General features: G+C 42.3%; 1 pseudogene; it reads left to right on the forward strand.

Annotated features, from left to right (window-relative positions):
- Positions 1–1630: 1630 nt before the first annotated feature.
- LOC105986916 lies at positions 1631–6381 on the forward strand (annotated as a pseudogene).
- Positions 6382–14057: the final 7676 nt, after the last annotated feature.

Below are 14057 nucleotides of genomic sequence, written 5' to 3' on the forward strand. Positions count from 1 at the left end.
TAATATACAGATTCTCTCTTTTCATTCTCCCCAAAATTTACATTGGATCATTTAGGGGTTAAAGTACTTCATGCAAGATGCCTTCTCCATGGAATCTATCCAAGTTTGCATTAAATTGGAAACTGACGACCTGTTCCCTGTCCCATTTCGGCTGTTTAGGTTATAAAACCCATGGCTGAGAAGAGGAACTGACTACGTGACCTGGACTATCAAGAACAAACATTGGTTTGTTGCTGCTGCACGAGTTTGGTAAGACAACTATTTTTTCTTCTGGAACTGATGGGACTCACTGAGATACCTTCCTAGAACTCCTGGGTCCACATCTAATGTTCAACAGAAAACTGATGAAATTCCATAATCGCATCACTTCTAAGGAAAGTCTGATATTCTTTAAGAATGAAAGCTTTGGTTATCTCACCTGTAAAGACCCACCAACAATGTAAGAGTTTAGCAGAATTGGTTTTTTTCCCCCCAAGCAGATAGGATGATCTCTTCCTCATTCATTGCATAATAATGTATAGAAAAAATGTCTTAGCCTTCATGTTCCAATTTACGACTTAGACTCCAAGTGAAATTATGGTAAAAGTGATCTCATCGCCAGGTGCCAGTAGCTCACACCTGTAATCTTAGCTACTCACGAGGCTGAGATCTGAGGATTGCGTTTTGAAGCAAGCCCAAGCCAGAAAGTCCGTGAGACTCATCTCCAATTAACCACCAAAAAGCCAAAGTGGAACTGTGTCTCAAGTGAACAGTAGCCTTGAGCAACAGAAGCTCAGGGACAGCTCGTAGGCCCTGAGTTCAAGCCCCAGGACCAGCACACAAAACAGTGACCTCATCTCATGATGAGGTAGAGGCTAACAGGAATTCAAATGTTACCCCATGCTGGGAAAAGGGTGTGAAAAACACACTCACCTGTCCAAGCAGGAAGAATGGACTCAGGGACAAGAAGTGCAGCAGAAGCAAAGCTTCAATGCCTGACACACAAGACTGGATGTCTGCTAGGCAAGGCTCACCCACAGTAGTTCCAACAAGCAAAATGTGCAAATCCCTGCCCTGGTTCCTCATTCATTCAGTGCTATAGGATGTGTAGTTTTCTTGGAGATCTTTAAAAAATTATCATTTTCTGCTGGGTAATTTTAATATATGCATTTCTTAGGATTGGGTGAATTTTAGAAGAAGGATTTGGTTATCTATCTCGACCCCATCCCCATCTTGCCCTCTCGTGGCATGAAAGCATGTCTGGATATGCGCTTTCTGCAAAAGTCCACACTTTGTACTTACTTTCACTGTGGCCCACCCTTCCCCCTCCTAGTTGTCCCCTTGCTGATGTCCTGTTTGCCTACTCTGTTTGTCTAGGGATTTTCCAGGGGCATGGACTTTAGGATCGTCGCATCAATAAGCTGTTAAGTCACCCTGTAAGCAATCTCCCAGTGACTTTCCACAAAGGGTCAGATGTCTTGTTTTGAAAGTGGACCACCCTCATGGGTTCCTTCACCTAATCAAAGCAACAGTGGATAATGGCTTTGTGTTATTCTGCTTGTGTAAGAAGATGTAGCCTACTATCTTCCCTTCACAGCTTTGAAACATAAAGGCTTCATACCCCATCCTTCCTTGCTGTTGGACTGTTAATATGGGTTTGGCCAATGTGAGGCAACAGGTGGAAATGACGGTGCAGAAGGTGAATTCATTTAGCTGGCATAAGGCAAAACGTTGTGTGAATCAGCTACAGTGGTCACTTGCATCCAGAATTTCTCTGTGAAGTTTCATATGGCCTTAAATCTATCTCTTGAGAAAATTCCTACTAGGAAATGCTCCCATAAAAAACACATTTCTGTTTGTATCTGTGTCTGTGTCTCTCCCCCACACCTTTTAGATCTCCTATTTGTGATTCTGATTTCAGGAGATACAGTACAGTCCTCCAAATGGATACATAGAAGCCCTATTCCTCCAGGAAATTAGGGGTATCTGGGATTTTCCTCCTGTAAATTCAGTCTAACATCTACCAACCCTTTATGAGGAGGGATACTCTGGCCTCCAACTCATCAAGATCTCAATGTGAGCACACAATCTGCTGTGCAGGAGTAAAGTTCCCATCCTTTTCTGTGATTCCACCTCCCCCCTTTTGTGGTCAATCATGGGGCTTGAACTCAGGGCCTGGGCATTGCCCCTGAGCTCTATTTGCTCAAAGCTAGTGCTCTACTTTCACAGCTCCACTTCCATTTTTTAGATGGTTCATTGGAGATGAGTCTCATGGCCTTTTCTGTTTGAGCTGGCTTGGAACCATGATCCTCAGATCTCAGCCCTCTGAATAGAAAGGATTATAGGCATGAGCCACTAGCGCCCAGCTGTGATCCTCTTCTTTATGAGTCCTTTATGGAAGGATAGGAAGTGCAGTACAAAATTGTTGCTCCCAACTGTTCTGAGGGCTCAGCTAAGCTGATGAGACTAGGTGAGTCCACCCAAGCATCCTGCTGTACTAATGTGAAGCCCTATATATGCCCCATGTTGCTGGGCCTCCTGTAGCTACCATTCAGTACCTACCTCTGCTTGCTATTTCCTATCAGTGTGACTGTTGTAAGATTTCTTCTGGTTGCTTCCTGGTGCTCTATGGAGAGCACCTTTCTGCCCTAGGATGTCATGATATGAGGGAGGTTAATTCTCTGGAAGCATTCCTGCTATTTCAACTTTGGCTTTTCACCTCAGAGCCATGAAGTGTTGGCACATGGCTAGCAAGTGGTCATGGGCACAGAAGTATAAGATGACACTGTTCCCTCTGTCCCCTCACTTTTACTTGTGTGTCTGAGGACACAGTAGGGGTTATATTTGACACTGTGAAATTAGAATATCGATGGCAAGGGAAATATGAATAGAGAGAATGGTAGAAAGGACAAAGAACAGCTAAATTGTTCAGGCTGATGGGAAAAAAGTAACAGCTCTGAAGATGGAGGAATGGGAGAAGGCTCAGGGAGTGGGTGTAGAAACTCTGTAGAGGTGGAAAGGATGCAGAATATTGGGGAGGAGAGGGAAGCTGTGGGACTTGTTTTGCATCTCTCTTCAAATGACAAGAGTAATGGTTGGAGATTGTGATTGCTTTCACTTGGTCTTGCCATTAACCCCTGTTGTTCTACCTCTTAGCTCTTTTTTTGTGTGTGCCAGTTCTGGGGCTTAAACTCAGAGCCTAGGGACTGTCCCTGAGTTTTTGTGCTCAAGAATAGAGCTCTACCGCTTGAACCACAGCTCCACTTACAGCCTTTTGGTAGTTAATTGGAGCTAGGTCTCATGGGCTTTCCTGCCTGGGCTGGCTTTGAACTGTGATCCTTGGATCTCAGCTTCCTGAGTAGCTAGGACTAGGTGCCCAGCAGCTCACTTTTTCCTCTCATCTGCATTAACACTCATGTCTTCTCACCCAGTTTCATATACGAGCCTGGTTCAAGTTCCTCAAAGTAAATATGTGACCTGCTCATAACTTTTTTTAACCTGTCCTAGGGCTTGAAATCTGGGTCTGGGCACTTTCCCTGGGCTCCTTTTGCTTAAGGTAAGCACTTTACTACTTGAGCCACAGATCCACTTCTGGCTTTTCCTGTGATTAATTGGGTATATGAGTCTCACAGACTTTGCTGCTCTAGCTGGCTTGGAACCACAATCCTCAGATCTCAGCCTCCTGAGTACCTAGGATTACAGGTGTGAGCCACCAGCACCTGGCTAGGGAATAGCACTTTTTGAATGGGAGGCATCTCATAAGTCTTCTTGACTCTGAGCTGACTTTACATTGATCAATGGAATTCTCTTCAATGTACTGTTGCCTGACACATTTCCTTAACATAGTGCCAGTACTGACACTTTCTGGCCACATTTCTTTAAGAATTAAGTCTGAGAGGCCCTGTGGGATATTAACAGGTGTCCTAGAACTCACACTCAGTTTGGGTTTGCTCTTCATCACAATCTTTTCCCCTGGGTGGGCAGTTAGGTTGAGGAGAAGAATACTATGGTTGTTTCTCCAGAATGGTGAGGGAGAAGGGTGTTTGGTATTGAGTGACCAAATCCTGCAGAGCTGAGCATATACACTTATCTTTCATATTACTGGTGGGAGAGAGGCAGTGTTCAGTTGAGTTACTGCATGGGATATCATTTCTGAGTGAGCCCCTGTCTAGTGGAACCCCAAAACACTATGTCAAAAAAGGCAACCACACACACACACAAGCTGAAAGAAATTGAAAATACAGCCTTTATTTCAATGGCTAACAGAAAAGATAAACTTTATTCCAAATCTTTCTTGGGAGAGTTTCCATGATTCTGGACCGGCATCAACATGTAAGACACATGGTGTTTTGGTAAAGGCCAACTCCACCCTGGGGCTGTTCTGGTCAGCATCCACAGCCACTTGGTCAGATCCACATCTCCTTTATGTCTCCCCAGTTGTCTACCTACTAAGAAACCTAGCATGTTGGTGGAACCTAGGCTGGGTTTTAAGTATTCATCTGCCTTCCTTCTGGGAGTCAGCTTTGGTCTTCTGGGGTTGACTGCAGATTGTTCTTTGTCCATGACTGGTAATCAGGGAGGCAACAGAACCAAGCAAGCCTAAAAAAGATGAAGAAATCGGGTGAACCAAGTAGACCAAGGACCCTCTGCCTCATAGTCCTCTCCCTGCTGCCCTCCCCCTCCACAATTGGTATCAGCAGTACAGTATCTCTCCCACAAACACTTAGCCATGTTACCAGTGGTCAACTGTGGTCTGAAAATATATTAAAGGAACACTTGAGAAATGAACAGTTACTAAGTTTTTAACGTATGTACCCTTCAGAAGTAGCATGCTGATATCTTACTCCATTTCACTCTGTCCTGCCTGGGAGCCGCATGAATTGTTTGTCCAGCATATCCACATGCATATTACATGTTATCTGTCTGATAGTCGACAGCTTGTGTTCAAGTGAGCCTTATTTTATTTTACAATGATCCCAAAGCATAACAGCAGTAGTGGAAAAGAAAAAGCAAGGCCTGAAACATGGAAAAAAATAGATTAACTCTGCTATTTTGTAGCCATGCTTCAGGCTATATTGGAAAAAGTACAGAATAGACGGGTCCTAGAAAATATCACCCTTTAGTTCACAAGGGCTCAATAGCTATGGGCATATGATCATATAACATGATGCTTATTGAAATGACCTCCAAGAAATAGAGACAAGAGGAAAATGGCATCCTCCACGGTAGGCAGTCCTGCAGCTGGAGCTACAGAAGGAGCTACAGTAGGAGCTACAGAAAAAAAAAATTCAAAATCAGAAGCCAGATACAGAACAGAGATGAATCAAAACTCCTTACTGTTCCTGATGGTTGGAAGGAACCCCCTTTTTCTAAAGAAGACAACCCCAGAGGACTCTTGGAGGAAAGCAGTTTTGGAACTTTGTTTCCAAAATATAAAGAGGCTTACTTGAAAGAGTGTTGGCCTTTGGTGCAGAAAGTCATGAATGAACATGGAAGCATATTTTGTATATTTCTTTGAGATTTTGCTCTTACTTATGGCATTACTTTTAACATGTTAATGCTACCCTGGACCTGACTGAGGGCAGTATGACTGTGTGTACTACAAAGAAGACTTTTGATCCATACACTATTGTTAGAGCCAGAAACCTAATAAAACTATTAGCAAGGAGTGTTTCATTTGAACAGGCAGTATGAATTCTTCAGGATGATGTTGCATATGATATTATTAAAATAGGTTCTTCAGTAAGAAATAGAGCATTGTAAAAAGAAGACAATGGCTTATTGGTGCCAAGGGATCTACATTGAAGGCATTGGAGCTCCTAACAAACTGTTACATCATGGTTCAAGGAAATACAGTTTCAGCCATCAGACCTTTCAGTGGCTTAAAGGAGGTTCAAAAAGTAGTCCTAGATGCCATGAAGAATATTCATCCAGTTTATAACAATAAACAATAAATAAATGAGAATTAGAAAAATCACAAAATTGGAAGAGATTTTTTGCCACAGCTCAAACACAAAAATGTGAACAAACGCAAGGAACCAAAGAAGAAAAGTGTTAAAAAGAAGTATACACCATTCCCACCACCCCAGCCAGAAAGCCAGATTGATAAAGAACTGGCTAGTGGTGATTACTTTTTGAAGGCAAATCAGAAGAAATGACAAAATGGAAGCAGTAAAGGCTAAACTAGCAGAAGTTCTTAGTAAGAGACAAGAGGAAAGAAACAAAGCATTTATTCCACCTAAAGAAAAACCAGTTGTGAAACCAAAGGAAGCTTCTACTGAAACTAAAATTGACATGGTATGCATCAAAGAAAAGGTTAAGAAAGCAAAGATGAAGAAGCTGGCAGCTCTTACAGCTGAAGAAGTTAAGCTTAAGATGGAAGCAGATGGAAAGAAAAAGAAGAAAAATAATACAGAAATCTGAACTAGAAGCCAGGCACCAGTGGCTCATGCCTGTAATCAATCCTAGCTCCTCCATTGGCTGCAATCTGAAGATCACAGTTTGAAGTCAGCCTGGACAGAAAAGTCTGTGAGACTCTTACCTCCAATTAACCACCAAGAAGCAAAAAGTGGAGCTGTGGCTCAAGTGGTAAAACGCTAGCCTTGAACACAAAGAGGCTCAGGGACAGTGCCCAGGCCCTGAGTTCAAGCCCCAGGACCAGCAAAAAAGAAAAGAAATATACTCCTGACTTACATAGCTATAACCCCTCTGTATATCACCTTTACAATAAAACTTTTTAAATATTTTTAATTTAATATTTTTATTGTAAAGATACTGTAGAGAGGGGTTACAGTTACATGAGCAAGGTTATGAGTCTATTTTCTATCAAGCATTGTTACACCCTCCTTTATTTCCCCCCTACCATCCCTTTCCTTCCCATATCCCTAACTTCACCCCTCCCCAAAAAGTTGTAGTTTGTTTTCAACAGTGTCTTGTATATCTCCTTGTTACAATGGGTCATCCTGTATCCTTATTTCAGAATTTTGTTATTTCCCTTCCCCTCCCCAAATTAGAAAAATGTATATACAAGATGCAGGACACCGGAATCAAATACAGTGACAACAGGGGTTATACCATGGGGGAAGAACATACAAAGAAATAAAGAAAAAAAAATCACATAGTACATTACAATAAAACTTTTTTTAAAAAATATCACCCTTTATCTAAGGTAGAGGCAGAGATCAGTGACAACATACTACTGTAATCATACGGATTGCTATGTCAGTATCATCACATTTGTAACACTAATATTATCATTTCTTGCATTTTGTCAAGCTTGACAAAATGAGTGACAGACATGAGTCTGTATCTAGAATTTGTTTTGCTCTGCCTAATGCATTTGATTGTGCTGGTCTTGGGCCCTGAAGTTAGGGCCTGGGCACTGTCCCTGTGCTGCTTTTGCTCAATGCTAGCACTCTACCACTTGGGCCACAGCTCCACTCCTGGCTTTTTTGATAGTTTAGCGGAAATAAGTCTCACAGACTTTGCTGTCCAAGCTGGCTTTGAACTGTGATCCTTAGATCTCAGCCTCCTGAGTAGGTAGGATGAAAAGTGTGAGCCATCAGCAGTGCCAGGCCTCCAAATGCATTTTCAATTCAATCTATCAGGTAAGTTTTCATATCTTGTAGGTCAAGTTACCAAGGCTACCCCCCTACACATCTTCTCTTCCTTTTAATTGCTAATCTGCTCATGTTTTTATCATGACAAAGTCCTATTGACATTCATAAATGAGATTGCACTGAATTCATACATTGAATCAAATTTGGGGCAAGAATTGATGAAATATTTTTCTACATAGAAAATAATGGTACTTTAGTATCAAATGGGAAATAAAAATATATCATAATATTTCCTACCCTTTTAAAAAATCATTCACATAAGTTTGGTGATCACTTTGAACTAGAAATATTTCTCTCTCTCCGTGTGTGTGTGTGTGTGTGTGTGTGTGTGTGTGTGTGTGTGTCAGTCCTGGGGCTTGAAACCAAGATTTTTGCTCAAGGCTGGATCTCCACCTCTTGAACCACTGCTTCATTTCCAGCTTCTTGATGATTAATTGGAGATTAATGGACTTTCCTAACTGGGCTGGATTCTATCTACAATCCTCAGCCTCTCTCTCATGGGCACCTAGGATTACAGGCGTGATCCACCGGTGCCTGGCTTTCCTTTTTTTTTTTTAAAGTACAACACAGCCTCATTGTCTTTCTATGGTTCTGTGTTAAGTAGGAGAAACATCTGGATTACTGAGCCTCAAAAGGGAAAGAATGTTCTGGCCCAGGTGCTGTTCACAGGTTTCTGTGCCTCAATTCCCTCACTTGATATGTGACATTGGCCACTGATGCAAGCTACATCTCTTTATAATGACTATTTTAGTTCCAGCAGAACAAGCAGTCAAAATTATAAAGCCATTTTTAATCACTGACCCCTAGCTACCTGCAGACATTATCCATGTGAGTTACCCTTTAATTCTGTCAATAACTTCCTCTCAATAAGAGACATGGAAGGTACTAGAGCTGGAAAAGTATTCCTGCTCACAAGCCAAAGTTTCTGCAGTGAAACATCCCAGGATACAAACTGTGCATTATAAGTATAGTAACTGCCCAATCATGACTAAGGCTAACACAGAAACTAAGAATATTGAATCCTACCTGGTACTGAAGGCTCTTAAAGCATTCACTAGGTGATGAAATCTTGAGGTCAAAATCTCTGATCTAGGCTCTGGCACCTGAGAAAAGTAAATACTGTTAGGACATTTTTCTAACTCCTACCACCAAAGTGAACGTGGAGTAAGTTTGTATAAGCTGAAGTCAGCATAGCTGAGTGCCTCGAGAACAGATATAGAGATGGTACAGAGACATAGGTGACACCTACTCCTCTCCTACCACTTTCCTCTCGCGGCAGTCAGGTTTGAATTAGAAGTAACTTAAGTGGTGGTAGTTGGAATTTAGATCTTTCCATTGTGTGTGGAACCAAGATTCTGAGAGTTACTATGGGTCACTAGGACTCTTTCAACCAATCAGGTCCTGGGGCTTAGAGGAAACACATGGGATGAGAAGAAAGGACATTTTTCTTTCTCCCTATTATCTTTCCCAAACCAATGCTGCTGCAACTTTAGACACATGGCTTCTTAATGGTCTGAGGTTATGATAAAACGTCTGGATAAATGAATATAATGTGTCATCTTTGCTTACCACTAACAAACTAATTGAACTTATCAACACCAACTCTGCTGTACAATGGCATGGCAGAGATTGTCATTTGTCCAAATTAGTAAAAAAAAAAAAAGTAATTGGGCCAGCATCAGTGGCTCCTGTCTAATCCTAGCTACTCAGGAGGCTAAGATCTGAGGATCATGGTTCAGTGCCAGCCCAGGCAACAAAGTCCATGAGACTCCAAAAGCTAGATGGAGAGCTGCAGCTCAAATGGTAAAGTGCTAGCCTTGAGCAAAAAGGCTCAGGGACAATGCCAAGGCTGTGAGTTCAAGCCTTGGGACCAGCAACCACACACACACACACACACACACACACACACAGAGTCATTGGCTAAATAAGTAAATAGGAACATAAACTCAGGGACAAGTGGTCTGATTTCTAATCCCAGCTCTGCATGAATTGGGGCAAGTTCCTAAACTGCTGTATACATCCCCTTTTGGAAACTGTAAGCCGCAGCACTTTTACTTTTGTGACATTAATTAGATAATATTAAAGTAGTCAGAAACAGTGGCTGGTTTGCAAAGTACTCATTCACATTTATCTCCGTCAGCCACATGCTGGTTTGAGCTGTTCCTATTAGATCTGTTCATTTCCTTCCAAGTTTGCCCCATGGTGAGCTTATTTCCTCCCCACTTTCCCCCCACTTCCAAAGAAGAGTTCGTGAGATAAGGCCAGTCTCTTGGTACTCACAAGATCAGAAGAGGAAGGGCTCTTCGGTCTCAAGCTGATCTCTGTCCCACGCAGGTCTGTGGCTCTGCAGTTCCTTTTGTGTCTCTCTTAAATTCTCCCAGCATCTGCAGATAAGAACATCATCTGGGTTAATGCATCATATACTGTACTTGCAGAGAGCTAAGGGGGGGAAAAATGAGCCTACCGGCAGTGAGTGAACTCAGTACCAGTTCCCTCCCGAGACTGGGATCCTGAGGTCTGCCTCTGAGCCCAGTGGAGCTCAGTCTCACATCTCAGCCCAAAGCACTGCTGCTGGTGATATTGATGGAGCTGGGATGAGTCATTGCCCTGTGTGACACACAGGATCATGAGATCCTATAGCCTACAGACACACTGACCTTTAGCCTCTGACTACAATATTGCCAGTGGCAGGGAGGGGTGTGTCCTCAGGCAAGAAACTGCATTTTTATGAATGCAGCAAGAAGCATTTATGAAAAATTGTCCAAACTGGAACAAGATTGAGCACATTAGCAGCAATGTTTTGTATTTTAAAGGGTAATTAGAGAGCACATTTAATTGGTGCACCATTTGTCATTAATTTGTAGAAATCCAAATATTGTGAGACTACTCCTTTGCTTTGGAAATCAATTTGTTAGCAGGCCAAACACTTTGTGCTTTACCTGGCCTGGGTTACAAATGTAATTACTAACAGGAGGTAAATGTGTGTTCAAATCCTATTGCTGGTGTTTATAAAGTTGTACTTAGGCTTGTGGTGCTGACTTAACTGAAGCCTCATTTTCTCACCTGGAAAGTAGGTCATAATTACCCCTGTCATACAGCTTAGGGGACAATGATGGAAAGGGGTGACATTGATCAAGATACATTGTACTAATAAACTGATATGTTGAATTGAAACCTCTTCATAAAACTACTTAAAAATAATAAAACTATTTTTGGGGTATTGGTCCTGGGGCTTGAATTCAGGGCCTGGGCACTGTCCCTGAGTTTTTGAGCTCAAGGATAGCACTCTACCACTTGAGCCACAGATCCCCTTCTGACTCTTTGATGTTTAATGAGAGACAAGAGTCTCATGGACTTTCCTACCCAGGCTGGCTTCAAACAACAATTCTCAGACCTCAGCTTCCTGAGAAGCCAGGATTATAGACATGAGCCACAGGCACCAGGCTTGATAAAAAATATTTTTTAATAAAAATATTTAAAAAGAAAAAAGGATGTTTATCACTGGCCATCTGATTCTATTGTGGCTCTTTGATGATAGGTTTCTGTCTCCATTTTGAGAAGCTTGCCCAGAAAGCCTCAGTGTGTGAGTAGAAAACATGTTACCACCCGCTTCCTAGTATAGCAGCATCAGTCTACAGATGCAAGTCAGGATCCTTGCAGGAAAGGATCCAATGTACCTCTACAGGGTTGCAGATGGTACTAAGATTAAGGACACATTGACTAGTCAATGCCTATAGTCATTGATCACTGGTATCTTTTTTTTTAAGGTAATACTGGGGTTAAACTCATATCCTTAAGCTTGCCATCCAGATGTTCTTTTCTTGAGCCCTTCATATTTTGGTTGCTTTTTCTCACTGATCTAATTGCCTATAGAAGAGACATACATGGAATTGTTTCTCTCTTAAAGATCTTGTTCTTTATGTTACATTGTTCTGCACTTGATGCATTTTACCAAACTTTGCTTGAACTAGCTAGCCTAATGGAAATCTCAACCATGAGTTGCTAGGATTCAAAAATATGGGTTTGGGGTTGTAAAATGACTCTGGATCATGTGTCTCATTCCAAGCATACATATGTTTCTCAACCACTATGTGTCTCCATCACAGCATAAAGTGTGACTGTCACTAGGCTCAGGAAAACAACTCTCCACATTACCACTGGCTGTGTCTCCATCAGGCACTGATCCACATTCTATACATCTCACTGGAAAGAATAATGCCCTGTGCAATGCATGTGTATAGCTAGTAGTCTTCCAAAGAGCAGTTATCACATAATATGTGCACTTTACATTTGTAAAAGCAAAGGCCTCACCAGGACCCTTTAAAATGTTGTTGCAGCTGGATGTTTGGTGGCCCACGCCTATAATCTGAGCTACTCAGGAGGCTGAGATCTGAGGATCACGGGTTGAAGCTGAAATCTGTGAGATTCTTACCTCCAATTAACCACTAAAAAGACAGCAGTACAGCTGTGGCTCAAGTGGTAGAGCTCTGGCCTTGAGCCACAAAGACCCAGGGAGCTGGGCGCTGGTGGCTCACACCTGTAATCCTAGCTACTCAGGAGATTGAGATCTAAGGGTCACCAGTTGAAGCCAACCCAGTCAGGAAAGTCTATGAGACTCTCATCTCTAATTAAGCATCCAAATAAACAGAAGTGGAGCTATGGCTCAAGTGGTAGAGCACTAGACTTGATGAAAAGAATCTCAGGAATAGCACCCAGGCTGAGTTCAAGCTCCAGGACTGGGACAAACAACAACAACAACAACAACAACAGCAACAAGCTCAAAGACTGTGCCCAAGTCCTGATTTGGAGCCTCAGGACCCACACTTAAAATAATGTTGCTGTAGTAGCTGCCCATGATTCTTCTGATTCTCAAGCTTATAGAGAAAACAAGCATTTGGGACACTGTTAGGGCACAACCTAAGCCTTTATCACTTATATTCAGCTTGCTACCATTACTTAACATTTAAAATTTTTTATTGTTATTATAAAGTTGATGAACAGAGGAGTAACAGTTGCAGAAGTCACATAAAGAGTACATTTCTTTTTGGACAACGACACCCCTTCCTTTGCTTTTTCCCAGTTTTTCTCTTCCATCCTCACCCACAAGTAGCATAGTTCATTTTCAACTTAGTGTCTAGTGAGTAGCACTGCTGTATTTTTTTTCCTTTGTCCCTCCATTTCTGTATCCCTCCTTGTCCTCCCAAAGACAGATAAACAAGACAAAAAGGAAACAAAAACAACATCAAAGAAAAAAATTTCTTATTCCCATTTCCTGGAGCACATTTTGATAAATATTATTTTATATGATCAGAGGCACATAGGCATTAAGCCTTTGTCTTCCTCCCCGAAGAGTATCCTTTTTGGTCTCACTTGTGAATGCCTAGAGTTGTCCATAAGTTTTCATGTTCTGGTGTATTTTAGCATTTAAGATTTTTTTGCCAAACAATGCAATCATACATGGCCTATTGTGTATATCGTAGCTTTATAAGAGGGTAATTTTCTTTGCCTTCTGTCTCTTGCCAGATGCCACAGTGATGAAGAACCCTTTTGGCTTATGCAGAATGCTCTTAGGATTAAGGCATCAGAGACACTTACTGGCAAACACTTGGAAGAAGTCTGAATGGTAAGTAAGTAAAGCATCGCTCAGCTTCATGGTGGAAATATAGCCATCACAGTTCTTTTTTTTTTTAATTTTTTATTTTTTGCCAGTCGTGGGGCCCGAACTCTGGGCCTGGACGCTGTCCCTCAGCTCTTCAGCTCAAGGCGAGCGCTCTATCACTTGAGCCACAGTGCCACTTCCAGATTTTTTCTGCTTATGTGGTGCTGAGGAATCGAACCCAGGGCCTCATGCATGCAAGGCAAGCACTCTACCACTGAGCCACCTTCCCAGCCCCGCCATCACAGTTCTTTACTCTTCCTTAGTTCCTTGGGGCATAGAACATCTTCTCAGCACGCAGGTGGACCAGCGTCTCAGGTCATACAGCAGACAAGTCTCCCCTTCCACCAGAGACAAAAAGAGAGACCTATGGTCCTCCACTACCCACTACCACACTCTACATCTTGGGATGGGAACCTAGTTGGGAAAAGATGGCTGAGAAACCACATCCACACAGTGCAATGCCAATTACAACCAGAAGGTCACTCTCAAAGCAACCCTCTGAACTTTTTCAAGTTTCCTTGGGACTCTGATCTCAGTTGTTATTCTCACTGGAGTAGTGGGAATGAAGTACTGTCAGTGTTAGAAGCTAGAGAGAAACACATATGCTTCAGAGGACTAGAGAAGAATCAGGGTTGGGCCCAGGCTTAAGCACGAGCTGTGGTTACTTTTGAGAATAGTTGTCTCACACAAGGGAGCCATGACTGTGAGAGGAGTGAGGACTAAGGTTCAAGCAGTTTCCTGTAGGTGCTCTAGGCTGTTTCCATCCAAGCTACCACGCAGGCAGCAAATGAAAGGGACCG

The sequence above is a fragment of the Dipodomys ordii genome, unplaced genomic scaffold, assembly GCF_000151885.1.
Source record: "Dipodomys ordii isolate 6190 unplaced genomic scaffold, Dord_2.0 Scaffold38, whole genome shotgun sequence".
In the NCBI taxonomy this organism is placed as follows: Eukaryota; Metazoa; Chordata; class Mammalia; order Rodentia; family Heteromyidae; genus Dipodomys; species Dipodomys ordii.